The following is a 13,133-nucleotide window of genomic DNA, read 5'->3' as shown; positions in this document are numbered from 1 at the left end:
TGGGATATGTTAGGGGATTATGTATGGGAGGTGTGTAAGTAGGTACTTAGGAGAGGGAAGTTATCTAAATGTATGAGTGAGAGTGTGACTGTGTTATTGTTTAAAAAAGGGGATAAGAGGGATCTTAAAAATTGGAGGCCTATAGCGCTCTTGAATTTAGATTACAAAATTATTGCTAAAGTTATTGCGAATAGGTTAAAGGATGTGATTGATTGTATGGTAGGTGAGGAGCAAATGTGTGCAGTGCCTGATCGTAGGATTTCTGAATGTCTGTTAGGTCTGAGGGATGTATTGTGGGACTGTAAAACTAGGAAGCAAGGTGTGGCTGTTGTTACGGTGGATTTTGAAAAAGCGTATGATAGGGTGGTGCATGATATATTGTTTAGGGTTTTGAGGAGGATGAATGTGCCGGACAGAATGGTGAAGTGGATTGAATGTTTGTATAGGGACATTTATAGTAAGATTCAGGTCAATGGTTTTCTGAGTAGGGAGGTGAGTATAAAATCGGGAGCGCGGCAGGGGTGTCCCCTGTCGCCAATTCTTTTTATTTGTATGATTGAGCCTTTGTTGGGGATGATTAGGAGAGATAAGGTGATGCGGGGTATAGAAATACCTGGTAGTCATGGGAAGGATATGCGAGTGATTGGTTACATGGATGATGTTACTGTTGTATGTAAGTCAATGGCAGGGGTAAGGCGTGCTAAGTTATTGTTTGAGTGTTTCTGTTTAATGAGTGGGTTTAAGCTTAATGTTGGGAAGAGTGGTTGTAAATTTTTTGAGGGGTGGGGAGAGAGTGGGTTGTGCGAGTGGCCTGTGAGAGAGGGGGGTGTGGAAGTGCTTGGGGTGGTGTTTGATAATGATTTGTATGGGAAAGAAAGTTGGGAGAGGGTTTTGGGGAGGGTGGGGAATAAAATAAACTTCTGGTTTTTAAGGACTTTATCGATTGAGGGAAGGATTCTGGTTATTAAAGCTGTTATAATTCCTATTTTGCTTTATGTTAATTATGTGTTTCCTCCACCGGATAGGTGTCTGGCAAGAATTATCAGGCAGATCTTTGTTTTCTTATGGAATTCAAGGATGGAGAAATTGAGTCGTGGGAAGGTGGTGAAAAGCAGAATGCATGGTGGGAAAGGAATGATGAATGTGGAAGTGTTCCTGGCTGTGAAGTATGTCAGTTTTTGTCTCGCTGTAAGTAAGAAGGAATGTGTGTTTGGGTGCATGGTAAGGTATTTGGCTGGTAATGTGTTGTTGAAATATAAGCTAATGGAAAGGGACTTAAGGGTACCTGTAAGTTTTGAGGTTCTCGGCCTTTTGGCTAAGATCAAGTGTAGTATCTGTTCTTATCAGTTTTTCATGCCGGTGTACCGTAACGCTGGTATGGGGCTGGTGGGGATGGGTGCTGCATGGAGGATGCAGGTGTACCAGGGCTTTCCGGGGCTGGTTCTGAGGAATCAGCTCGACGGCTGCCCCGATGTGACCTGTTCCCTCCGGGTCTCGCCATGAGGCTGAGAGGGTCTAGAGCCGAGGTACTTTTGTGCCTCGGGGAGTGGTGACCCCGAGGTGCCGAAACTCACTGGGAGAATAGACTCACTGAGTTGAGGCACGGGCACCATAATCTCTTCACCTTGTGGCACTCACCTCTTGATTCCCGGCCTTCTGGCTAGGATCAGAGAAATTTTTATAGATCCGGCCGGATGTCCGGGCAGTATATCTGCACACATTCACTTATTTATTTATTTTTTTTGTCTCACTGTGTCACTTTTTGCGTGTTGTGTGTTCACAGGATTTGTCAGGATGCGGTAGCCCTTCTGGGTGTCCCTCCTGGCGGTCTAGGGGAGGTGTGTGTGGCCATTAGGTTCCGCACCTCCCTGCAAACACCCCGGGTACTCCTGCTTGGCAGGGTACCTACCGTAATCGGCTCTGCGGGCAGATACCTTTGCTAACGCCAAGGGGGATGCCGGGAGCATTTGTGGTCCCCTAGTAGCTTCGGCGAAAAGGGACATCGAACCTGGAACCTCGCAGGTACCTTTTGGTCCGGAGGCGAAGGGTAAGGTTTGTTGGGGGGCCTCTCTCCTATCGGAGAAGGGCTAGCAATAGACCGCATCCTTTGTGCACGTTTTTTTAGTGTAACACGTTTGCACTTTTTCTTGCACTTTGGGTGAATCGAAAGCACGTTCCTCGGCTTTAAAAAAAAAAAAAAAAACCTGTAAGTTTTGAGGTTCCTTGCTTCTATCAGAGAATAGGGTGGTGTGTCAGGAAAAATAATCTGGAATGTGTGACTGAATGGAATGATAGTAAAAAGGTGATGAAAGTGTTGGAGCAGAGAGAAACAGTGGAATGTGTGGGAGGTCTGTCTGAGAAGGATTGTAAGGTAGTGTGGAAAAATGTCAGTCACAAGGAACTGACAAATAAACAAAAGGACTTGTCTTGGATGTTAGCTCATGGGTGTCTGCCAACAAGGGAATTTCAGAGGAGAAGGAGATTGGTAGACAGTGAAGTGTGTCCCAGGGATGGTTGCGGTGGATGAGAGAATTATGTACATGTGTTTTGGGAGTGTGGTTATGCGAAGTCTGTGTGGAGAAGAATGTCTGGTCTAATTAAAAATCTTACTGGAATTGAGAACTTATCCTTTAATATGATGATGTTTGGTTTGTGTGCAGTGGAGAGAGAGAACGCAAGAGTGTTATGGTTCATAGTAAATTGTGTAAAAGAGGTTCTGTGGGATGTAAGGATTATTAGGATTTTCAATCAAACTGAAGTAAGTGTGAAGGAGAGTCTGGGCATGATCCGTGGTAAAATCTACCTTTACGTATTATGTGATAGGAAAAATTATGGTTCTGATGATGCAGAGGGGATCTGGAAACACAAAAAATGGAAGCACTGGTTATGATTGTATTCTTATTTGTCTTTCTTTTTCTTTTCTTACAGATTATATCCTGATTTGAAGGGACAGTTGGAGGGACAGAATCCGCTGCAATTTATTTTTTCTGAGGGAAAGTCATGAAGGGTAAGCTTTTTGTTATATGTACATGTAAAGACATGCTTCCTGTATATATTGTATATGTCAAATATGTGTTATTCATGTGTTTTCAGATGAATATGTAATTTTTTGAATGATTTACTTGGTTATGTATTGTATATTTCCTTTTCAATAAAAAAAAATCTGTTCTTATCAGTTTAATATCTGATACGTCCCCTATCTGGGGACTATATATTAAATGGATTTTTGAGAACGGGGGCCGATTTCGAAGCTTGCTTCCGTCGCCCTATGCATTGACCCGATATGGCAGTATCTTTGGGTACAGTGCACCACCCCCTTACAGGGTTAAAAAGAAAGATTCCTACTTTCATTGCTACCTGCTTGCTGGCTAGCCAGCTAGCATGCCCTGTGGGCCTTGCTGCTGCTGCTGCTGCTGCTGCAGCCGAAAAACAAAAGGTGCTGCTGCTGCTGCTGCTGCTGCTGCTTGTGTCTGGCCACTGTTGGAGTGTCCAGGCACAGGACTTCTGCTGCTGCTGAATAAATGGCCTCCTTAATTGGATTATCTGAGCAGCCAGCACACCTGTGCAGGTAGGGCATGACATGATAGGCAGCTGTCTTATAGCGGGTGGGTGCTGAATGTCCCTAATTGACATAACATGGGGGGTCTCCTGGCTGTTCACACAGGTGTGTCATTGCTGTAGATTGACCATGCATTGCTTCTGTGGTATTGCAAAGACAAAGACAAATTCTTCCAGCCATCCATTGCACTAATGGATTGGTCATCAGCTGGCTGTCTATGTCCCGCATCAATATAGACCAAAGTACAGAGGGTTAGGCTATGCTATTGTGCACCTACCTAATGCATCAGAAGGTGCGAGGCCCTTGCTAATTTCTGTGCACAGACTTTGAGATCTATGCTTTAGACTGTATCTAAACCTGCTCCAACATGGACTGACATTCTGGCCTACTTTCAGCCGATGCGACTTGTCTGTCGCTGAACAGTCGCTTTTTATGTATTCAGCACCTATGTATAATGTTGTAAAAATGCTCTAGAAGCTAAAGTCGCAGAAATGTCACACATATTTGTCCTGCAACTTTCTGTGCGACAAATTCAGACAGGAAAAATCAGTATAAATCCTTAGAAAATTATCCCCCAGTGTCTCCATCTGCTGGCAGTATTGAATAAGCATTGCTGCATTGATAGGGTGTGCATTAGACGAAAAAAAAGAAGAAAAAGAAGAATAATACGCCCAGAAAAGAGGCGAAAAGGAGAAAAACGTGAAAAAACGGGAAAAAAAAGTAAGAGGAAGAGAAGGGAAAAAAAGGTGGAAATGGGTTTAACCCCTTCAGGACCAAGCCCATTTTGGCCTTAAGGACCAGAGCGTTTTTTGCACATCTTACCACTGTCACTTTAAACATTAATAACTCTGGAATGCTTTTAGTTATCATTCTGATTCCGAGATTGTTTTTTCGTGACATATTCTACTTTAACATGGTGGTAAGTTTTTGTGGTAACTTGCATCCTTTCCATGTGAAAAATCCTAAAATTTGATGAAAAATTTGAAAATTTTGCATTTTTCTAACTTTGAAGCTCTCTGCTTGTAAGGAAAATGTATATTACAAAAAAAAAAAATGTATTCACATATACAATATGTCTACTTTATGTTTGCATCATAAAAGTGACGAGTTTTTACTTTTGGAAGACACCAGAGGGCTTCAAAGTTCAGCAGCAATTTTCCAATTTTTCACAAAATTTTCAAACTCACTATTTTTCAGGGACCAGTTCAGGTTTGAAGTGGATTTGAAGGGTCTTCATATTAGAAATACCCCACAAAAGACCCCATTATAAAAACTGCATCCCCCAAAGTATTCAAAATGACATTCAGTCATCATTTTAACCCTTTAGGTGTTTCACAGGAATAGAAGCAAAGTGAAGGAGAAAATTCACAATCTTCATTTTTTACACTCCCATGTTCTTGTAGACCCAATTTTTGAATTTTTACAAGGGGTAAAAGGAGAAAATGTATACTTCTATTTGTAGCCCAATTTCTCTTGAGTAAGCACATACCTCATATGTCTATGTAAATTGTTCGGCGGGCGCAGTAGAGGGCTCAGAAGGGAAAGAGCGACAAGGGGATTTTGGAGAGTACGTTTTTCTGAAATGGTTTTTGGGGGGCATGTTGCATTTAGGAAGCCCCTATGGTGCCTGAACAGCAAAAAACCCTCACATGGCATACCATTTTGGAAACTAGACCCCTTGAGGAACATAACAAGGAATAAAGTGAGCCTTAATACCCCACAGGTGTTTCACGACTTTTGCATATGTAAAAAAAAAAATATTTTTTTTCACTAAAATGTGTGTTTCCCCCCAAATTTCACATTTTTTCAAGGGTTAATAGCAGGAAATACCGCCCAATATTTGTAACCCCTTCTCTTCTGAGTATGGAGGTACCCCATAAGTTGACCTGAAGTGCACTATGGGCGAACTACAATGCTCAGAAGAGAAGGAGTCATATTTGGCTTTTTGAGAGCAAATATTGCTCGGGGGGCATGTCGCATTTAGGAAGCCCCTATGGTGCCAGAACAGCAAAAAAAAAACACATGGCATACCATTTTGGAAACTAGACCCCTTGAGGAATGTAACAAGGAATAAAGTGAGCCTTATTACCCCACAGGTGTTTCACGACTTTTGCATATGTAACAAAAAAAAAAAAAAAAAAAAATCCACTAAAATGTGTGTTTCCCCCCAAATTTCACATTTTTGCAAGGGTTAATAGCAGGAAATACCCCCCAATATTTGTAACCCCTTCTCTTCTGAGTATGGAGGTACCCCATAAGTTGACCTGAAGTGCACTATGGGCGAACTACAATGCTCAGAAGAGAAGGAGTCATATTTGGCTTTTTGAGAGCAAATTTTGCTCGGGGGGCATATCGCATTTAGGAAGCCCCTATGGTGCCAGAACTGCAAAAAAAAACCACATGGCATACCATGGGATACAGTGAGCATTTGCCCCCCACTGGTGTCTGACAGCCCATGGGATACAGTGAGCATTTGCCCCCCACTGGTGTCTGACAGATCTTTGGAACAGTGGGCTGTACAAGTTTTCATTTTCACGGACCACTGTTCCAAAGATCCGTCAGACACCTGTGGGGGGTAAATTCTCACTGCACCCCTCATTACATTCCGTGAGGGGTGTAGTTTCCGAAATGGGGTCACATGTGTTTTTTTTTTTGCGTTTGTCAAAACCGCTATAACAATCAGCCACCCCTGTGCAAATCACCTCAAATGTACATGGTGCACTCTCCCTTCTGGGCCTTGTTGTGCGCCCCCAGAGCACTTTGCACTCACATATGGGGTATCTCCATACTCGGGAGAAATTGCGTAAAAAATTTTGGGGGGCTTTTTTCCCTTTTACCTCTTGTGAAAATGTAAATTATAGGGCAACATCAGCATGTTAGTGTAAAAAATTTAAATTTTTAACACTAACATTCTGGTGTAGACCCCAACATTTCCTTTTCATGAAGGGTTAAAGAAGAAAAAGCCCCCCAAACCTTGTAACGCAATTTCTCCCGAGTACAGCGATACCCCATATGTGACCCTAAACTGTTGCCTTGAAATACGACAGGGCTCCAAAGTGAGAGCGCTGTGCGCATTTGAGGCCTAAATTAGGGATTTGCATAGGGGTGGACATAGGGGTATTCTACGCCAGTAATTCCCAAACAGGGTGCCTCCAGCTGTTGCAAAACTACCAGCATGCGTGGACAGTCAACGGCTGTCCGGCAATATTGGGAGTTGTTTTTCAACAGCTGGAGGCTCTGCTTTGGAAACAGTGGTGTACCGGACGTTCTTATTGGGGGAGGGGGGCTGTGTAAGGGTATGTGTATATGTAGTGTTTTTAACTTTTTATTTTATCTTGTGTTAGTGTAGTGTAGTGTAGTGTTTTTAGGGTACAGTCACATGGGCGGGGGATTACAGCGAGTTTCCCGGCGCAAAATTTGCTGCATCTCAAGATGCGAGAAACCCACTGTAAAAGCCTCGCCCATGTGAATGTACCCTGTACATTCACAGGGGGGGGGGGGGGGGTGCACCAGCTGTTGCAAAACCACAACTCCCAGCATGCATGGTCTGTTAGTGCATGCTGGGAGTTATAGTTTTGCAACAGCTGGAGGCACACAGGTTAGGGAACACTGAGTTAGAAACAGACAATGTTTCCCAACCAGTGTGTCTCCAGTTGTTGCAAAACTACAACTCCCAGCATGCCCAGACAGCTGAAGGGCATGCTGGGAGTTGTAGTTCGGCAACATCTGAAGGGCCAGATGTTGCTGAACTAAAACTCTAAGCATGCCTGGACAGTCAGTGCATACTGGGAGTTGTAGTGTTGCAACAGCTGGAAGAGCACAGATTGGAGACCATTATACAATGGTCTCCAAACTGGGGCCCTCCAGATGTTGCAAAACTACAACTCCCAGCATGCCCAGACAGCCAAAGGCTGTCTAGGCATGCTGGGAGTTGTAGTTTTCAGACTCCTAGAAGCAGCAGTGAAGATCTTCACTGCTGCTTCTGAGGACCATATACTCACCTGCTGGTCCCGTCGCTCCTCGTCCTCGTGGCCGATCCCGCGCTGCTCCTCGGTCCCGCCGCTGGATCTGGTAAGTCCGCCGGTCCCCTGATGTTCCCCCCCCTATGCTGCAGGTCCCGAGCGACCCCCCGCAGCCATCGTCCCCCGTTCTGCCCGACTTCCAGGGGCGGGCAGTGCGGGGGATCTGAACTTTCACCCCAGAGCACAGTGACCAATCACAGTGATCGCTGACCAGGACCATCAATGGATGGTCCTGGGGGTGAAGCAGAAGTTGTCCCCTGCTGGAAACAGCGGGACTTCTGCCAGTTAACCCGTGCGATGCTGCGCATCGCCGGGTTAACTGAATGTCATTTATAAACGCCGGGATGCGCGAACGCACTGCACAACCCGGCGTTTATATTTGCCATTCTGCGGGAAGGGGTTAAAAGTGATTTCGGCGGAGAAATATATATATATATATATATATATATATATATATATATATATATATATATACGCACACACACACACACACATATATATAAACGTATTCTCCGTTGAGATATTGCAGCCGCTGCTGTGTCCAGGCCCAGGAGCCTTAGCACTGTGCTGTGATGTCATTCAATACCACTGACATCACTAGGTGTAAACAACATCTCACCTTTGCTGTGTATGTGACTATGGAGCTGGTTGGTGATGTCGTCTATTATGACCTTCATAGAAGCAACAGGAGATTGTTGCATCCATCTAGAACCCTTAGAACTACAGTGCTATGATGTCACTCACTTCCACAGGGCTTGCAAAGTGTAAACAACAACCCAGCTTTGTTGTGTATGTAACCATAGGGATTGTGATGTCGCCTAGAACCTTCACAGCAGCGACAGCTTTATGAGGAGCATCAGCACTGCTCTGCCTGAGCAGAACCATCACCGCCATAGGTTGTCAAATAACCCGGATTTAACCCACACAAGTAAGTCCAATAGGGTGCAGGCATGTCCTCTATGCTTACAGCTTCCCGTGGGTGTTGGTTTGATACCGTTTGAGGACAGCCAAGGAGGCATCTGCAGGCAACAAAGGTAGGTGTGTGCTTGTGTGTGTGTTTCCTATGCAGATCCTAAGCCCAGTGTCACATGCAAGTAGGAGGAGTAAGAAGGTTTCCTGGCAAATCCGGGTTATGGATTGCATTTTAAAAGGCCCCATTGGAGTGCAATGGGCCCCTGTCTTGCTGCTTAGCAATAATGGTATGGGTTTAGGTTCTGCTGTGTGTACTGGTGGTTGACTGCCCCCCAGCCCAGAGTGTGCATGGGAAATTGTCTGGCAGCCTCCCTTCCAGCAAGCAGTGATAGTGCCCATGAAGGGGACCTTGTTGGGCCCGCCCCTTTCACGGTTATCGCTTCTCGGCCTTTTGGCTAAGATCACGTGTGGATTTCTGTGCGTGGTTTGGCTTGAAAGGAGTGGTGATCAGGGCCCTCTTTACGGGGGGCCCTGGATTGTTGCTGAGCTGCGATCGTGGGTTTTACCTGCAAAAATGAGTGAGAAGGCGCATGGACTTGAGGACACGGTGCGGATCTACGTTCCTGGCGAGCACCGTGGGACGATCGGACTTGACCAAATCGTTTTGGAGATTCTTCGCAAGCTTGATTACCTACAGGTATGGAATGTATTGGCTATACAGGATTTTCCTAGGCAAGGAATTTATGATATTACTTTATGGGGTTCTGAGATTTGCCAGAGAGTCTATATGGATCTTGAAGAAATGAAGAGGAAAAGTGAGCCTGCTATAATGAAGAAGATTAAAGTGGAACCGTTATTTATGAATACAACAAAGGTAGTAATCCACATGTATAATCCTAAGGTTTCTGATGAAATGGTTACAAACTTTTTGTTCCGGTATTGCGAGGAAGTGAAATTTATAGGAAGACTTAAGAACAAGTTTGGGTACTTTAATTGTAAGAGAAAGTTTATTGTAAAATTTAAAAAAGATGAAGGAATGCAAGATGGAAGGAAGAGCATACCACAGGTGTTTTCTATCGGAGGAGAGAGAGGTTTCTGCTTTTATGAAGGCCAGTTGCAATATTGTAGAAAGTGCCATGCCTATGGCCATGTGCAGGATTATTGCCCTGAGAAAGGAGAATGTTGCAGAAATTGTGGGAAAACTGGTCATGAAGCAAGTATCTGTACAGAGAAGAAGACATGTGATATCTGTGGAAGTGAGGAACATTTGGCAAGAGGCTGTGATATGTGGTATAAAAAGAAGAGACGTTATGCTGATGCAGCTGGGAATAGAGGAGAACAAAGAGAAAAAGGGGGAGGGAGGTTTGTTCCTGGAGTTGGTGAGAGTGTAATTGTGAGTGTTAATGTGGCACAGGTGGCTGAGGAAAGTTCTGTGATAGTGGAGCACATTAGCACTCAGGAGAGGTCAGGGGAGAAGGGTGTTTCCACTGCTGTGACTGGTGAGGAGACAGGTGTGGGAGGTGAATTTACCTTGGTGAAAAAGAAAAAAGCAAAAAAAGTGAAAGTGGTGGAGAAAATTGAGACAGTGTATGGTGATGTTCTTTCTAGTGAAGAGGCTATGGATGATATTGAATGTCCAAACCCAATTGTGGGGGAGGAGGAGGGAATGGAAGTTGTTGGGTCATCTCAGAGATCTCTAACACCTGGTCAGAGAGTTTCTCGCAGTAAGGAAGAAGAGGAGGAGGAAGATGAGGATGTGCAGGTTGTGAATAAAAGGTGTAAGACAGGGAGTTGGTCTGAGGATCAGGAAGCCCTTGTTCTTGGAAGTGATAATGAAATAGACAGGGACTCTAACATAGGGTCGCCTGATTGTTTTGCAAGTTTACATAGGAAAGTTGAAGGCCAAAATGTTAATTTCTAAGTTAAGATGGATTTTAAAGCATTTGGTTTTCTTTTCCTAGTTATTATGACTTTGGTTGTAACAACTATTAATGTAAGAAGTATTGAGTCTGAAATTAGGAGAGCTGCAATTTTTGATATTCTTGAGAATGTTAGAAGTGATGTGATATGTTTACAGGAGTGTGCAATAAAGTCAGCACCTTATGCAAATGAGTGGAAGTGTGTGCAGTCCTTCTGGTCCACATGTGCAGAAAACAAAAATGAAGGTGTGGGGATTTTATTGCGAAACAGGGACATTATAGTTTTAAATTGCCAAATTTTAGTACCTGGTCGTTGTATGGTTTTAATTTTTGAGGTTTTGGGCCAGAGGATGAGAATTTTTAATGTGTATGCTCCAGCAGAAAAACAAGCACGTTTGTCTTTTTTAGAGTCCCTTAAGTTTTTTATCCCTGGTCGTGAAGATACTATTATTGTTGGCGATTTTAACTGCATTAGATCCGTCAATCATCGTGAGAGCTCTGCTGAGGTTAGAACTGATATTACTTCCAATGTTTTAAATCAAATTATTCAAGACTTGCATTTTACTGATGTTGGACTGATGGTTAGCACTGATGGAAGATATACGTACATATCAGATAGTGGCCGCTGTAAATCCCGGATCGATTACATCCTGGTCTCTGATCGCTTCTCGGCCTTTTGGCTAAGATCAAGTGTAGTATCTGTTCTTATCAGTTTTCATTCTGGTGGGGATGGGTGCTGCACGGAGGATGCAGGTGTACCAGGGCTTTCCGGGGCTGGATCTGAGGAATCAGCTCGACGGCCGCCCTGATGTGACCTGTTCCCTCCGGGTCTCGCCATGAGGCTGAGAGGGTCTAGAGCCGAGGTACTTTTGTGCCTCGGGGAGTGGTGACCCCGAGGTGCCGAAACTCACTGGGAGGATGGGCTCACTGAGTTGAAGCACGGGCACCATAATCTCTTCACCTTGTGGCACTCACCTCTTGATTCCTGGCCTTCTGGCTAGGATCAGAGAAATTTTTATAGATCCGGCCGGATGTCTGGGCAGTATATCTGCACACATTCACTTATTTATTTCTTTTTGTGTCACTTTTTGCGTGTTGTGTGTTCACAGGATTTGTCAGGATGCGGTAGCCCTTCTGGGTGTCCCTCCTGGCGGTCTAGGGGAGGTGTGTGTGGCCATTAGGTTCCGCACCTCCCTGCAAACACCCCGGGTACTCCTGCTTTGGCAGGGCACCTACCGTAATCGGCTCTGCGGGCAGATACCTTGGCTAACGCCAAGGGGGATGCCGGGAGCATTTGAGGTCCCCTAGTAGCTTCAGCGAAAAGGGACATCGAACCTGGAACCTCGCAGGTACCTTTTGGTCCGGAGGCGAAGGGTAAGGTTTGTTGGGGGGCCTCTCTCCTATCGGAGAAGGGCTTGCGATAGACCGCATCCTTTGTGCACGTTTTTTTTAGTGTAACACGTTTGCACTTTTTCTTGCACTTTGGGTGAATCGAGAGCATGTTCCTCGGCTTTAGATAAAAGAAAAAGTAAGTTAAAGGTTTTAAGTTATATGGACGATGTGGTTTTTACTTGTACATCCCAAGCAGATCTCAACAGAGTAAATTTGCATGTGAGGATTTTTTGTTGTGTGGCTGGGATGAATGTGAACTGGGGGAAGTGCCAATTATGCAGTTTTGGGAACCAAGAGAATATAGTAGTGGATGGTGTTAAGGAAAAAGAAGACATTGAAGTGCTAGGAGTGATATTTGACAAAGACCTCAAAGGAAAGAAAAGTTATGAGACTTTGGACAGTAAAATTGAGAAGAAGCTATCCTTCTGGAGGTTAAGGAACTTGTCACTTAAAGGGAAAGTTCTTATCATTGTCTGTAATCCTACCGCTTCTCTTGTATACGGCTATGGTGCTTCCTCCAGGGAAGTTATGGACTAGAAGAGTCACAAGGAAGCTTTTTGTGTTCTTCTGGGGGTCTAAGATGGAGAAAATGAGAAGAGAAGAAGTGATGAAGAGTATGAATTTGGGCGGATATAACTTTCCAAACATTGATCTGTTTTTAAAGGTGCACTATTTTCTTTTAATTTTTAAATTGATACAGTGCAATAATAAGGCGGCAGACACGAGTAAATACCTTGCAGGATGGTTGTTTTCCAAATGGGGCTGGTGTGAGAGGGATTTGAGGAGACCCATAGCACATGTGATACCTACCTTCTATGTTGTCACGATGCCGGCAGGCAGGAGGTGGATCCTCTGTGCCAGAGAGGGATAGCGAGGACCGTGCTAGTGGACCGGTTCTAAGACACTACTGGTTTTCACCAGAGCCCGCCGCAATGCGGGATGGTCTTGCTGCGGCGGTAGTGACCAGGTCGTATCCCCTAGCAACGGCTCAACCTCTCTGGCTGCTGAAGATAGGCGAGGTACAAAGGAGTAGGCAGAAGCAGAGTCGGACGTAGCAGAAGGTCGGGGGCAGGCGGCAAGGTTCGTAGTCAGGGGAGATAGCAGAAGTTCTGGTACACAGGCTGTAAACACACAAAACGCTTTCTCTAGGCACAAGTGCAACAAGATCCGGCAAGGGAGTGCAGGGGAAGAGGATAGATATAGTCAGGGACCAGGTGGAAGCCAATTAAGCTAATTGGGCCAGGCACCAATCATTGGTGCACTGGCCCTTTAAGTCTCAGAGAGCTGGCGCGCGCGCGCCCTAGAGAGCGGAGCCGCGCGCGCCAGCAC

At 44.9% G+C, this 13,133-nt stretch overlaps 1 non-coding gene and 2 pseudogenes across 1 annotated transcript; all 3 read left to right on the top strand.

Annotated features, from left to right (window-relative positions):
- Positions 1–1,295: 1,295 nt before the first annotated feature.
- LOC130292128 (U2 spliceosomal RNA) lies at positions 1,296–1,483 on the top strand. The gene has a single exon (XR_008848086.1). It is a non-coding gene; the product is annotated as a U2 spliceosomal RNA (small nuclear RNA).
- A 1,657-nt stretch (positions 1,484–3,140) lies between these two features.
- LOC130292109 (U2 spliceosomal RNA) lies at positions 3,141–3,315 on the top strand (annotated as a pseudogene).
- Positions 3,316–11,072: 7,757 nt separating this feature from the next.
- Positions 11,073–11,232, top strand: LOC130292255 (U2 spliceosomal RNA; annotated as a pseudogene).
- Positions 11,233–13,133: the final 1,901 nt, after the last annotated feature.

Source organism: Hyla sarda, chromosome 9, assembly GCF_029499605.1.
Source record: "Hyla sarda isolate aHylSar1 chromosome 9, aHylSar1.hap1, whole genome shotgun sequence".
Taxonomy (NCBI): Eukaryota; Metazoa; Chordata; class Amphibia; order Anura; family Hylidae; genus Hyla; species Hyla sarda.
This window is presented reverse-complemented; position numbering and strand designations above follow the sequence as displayed.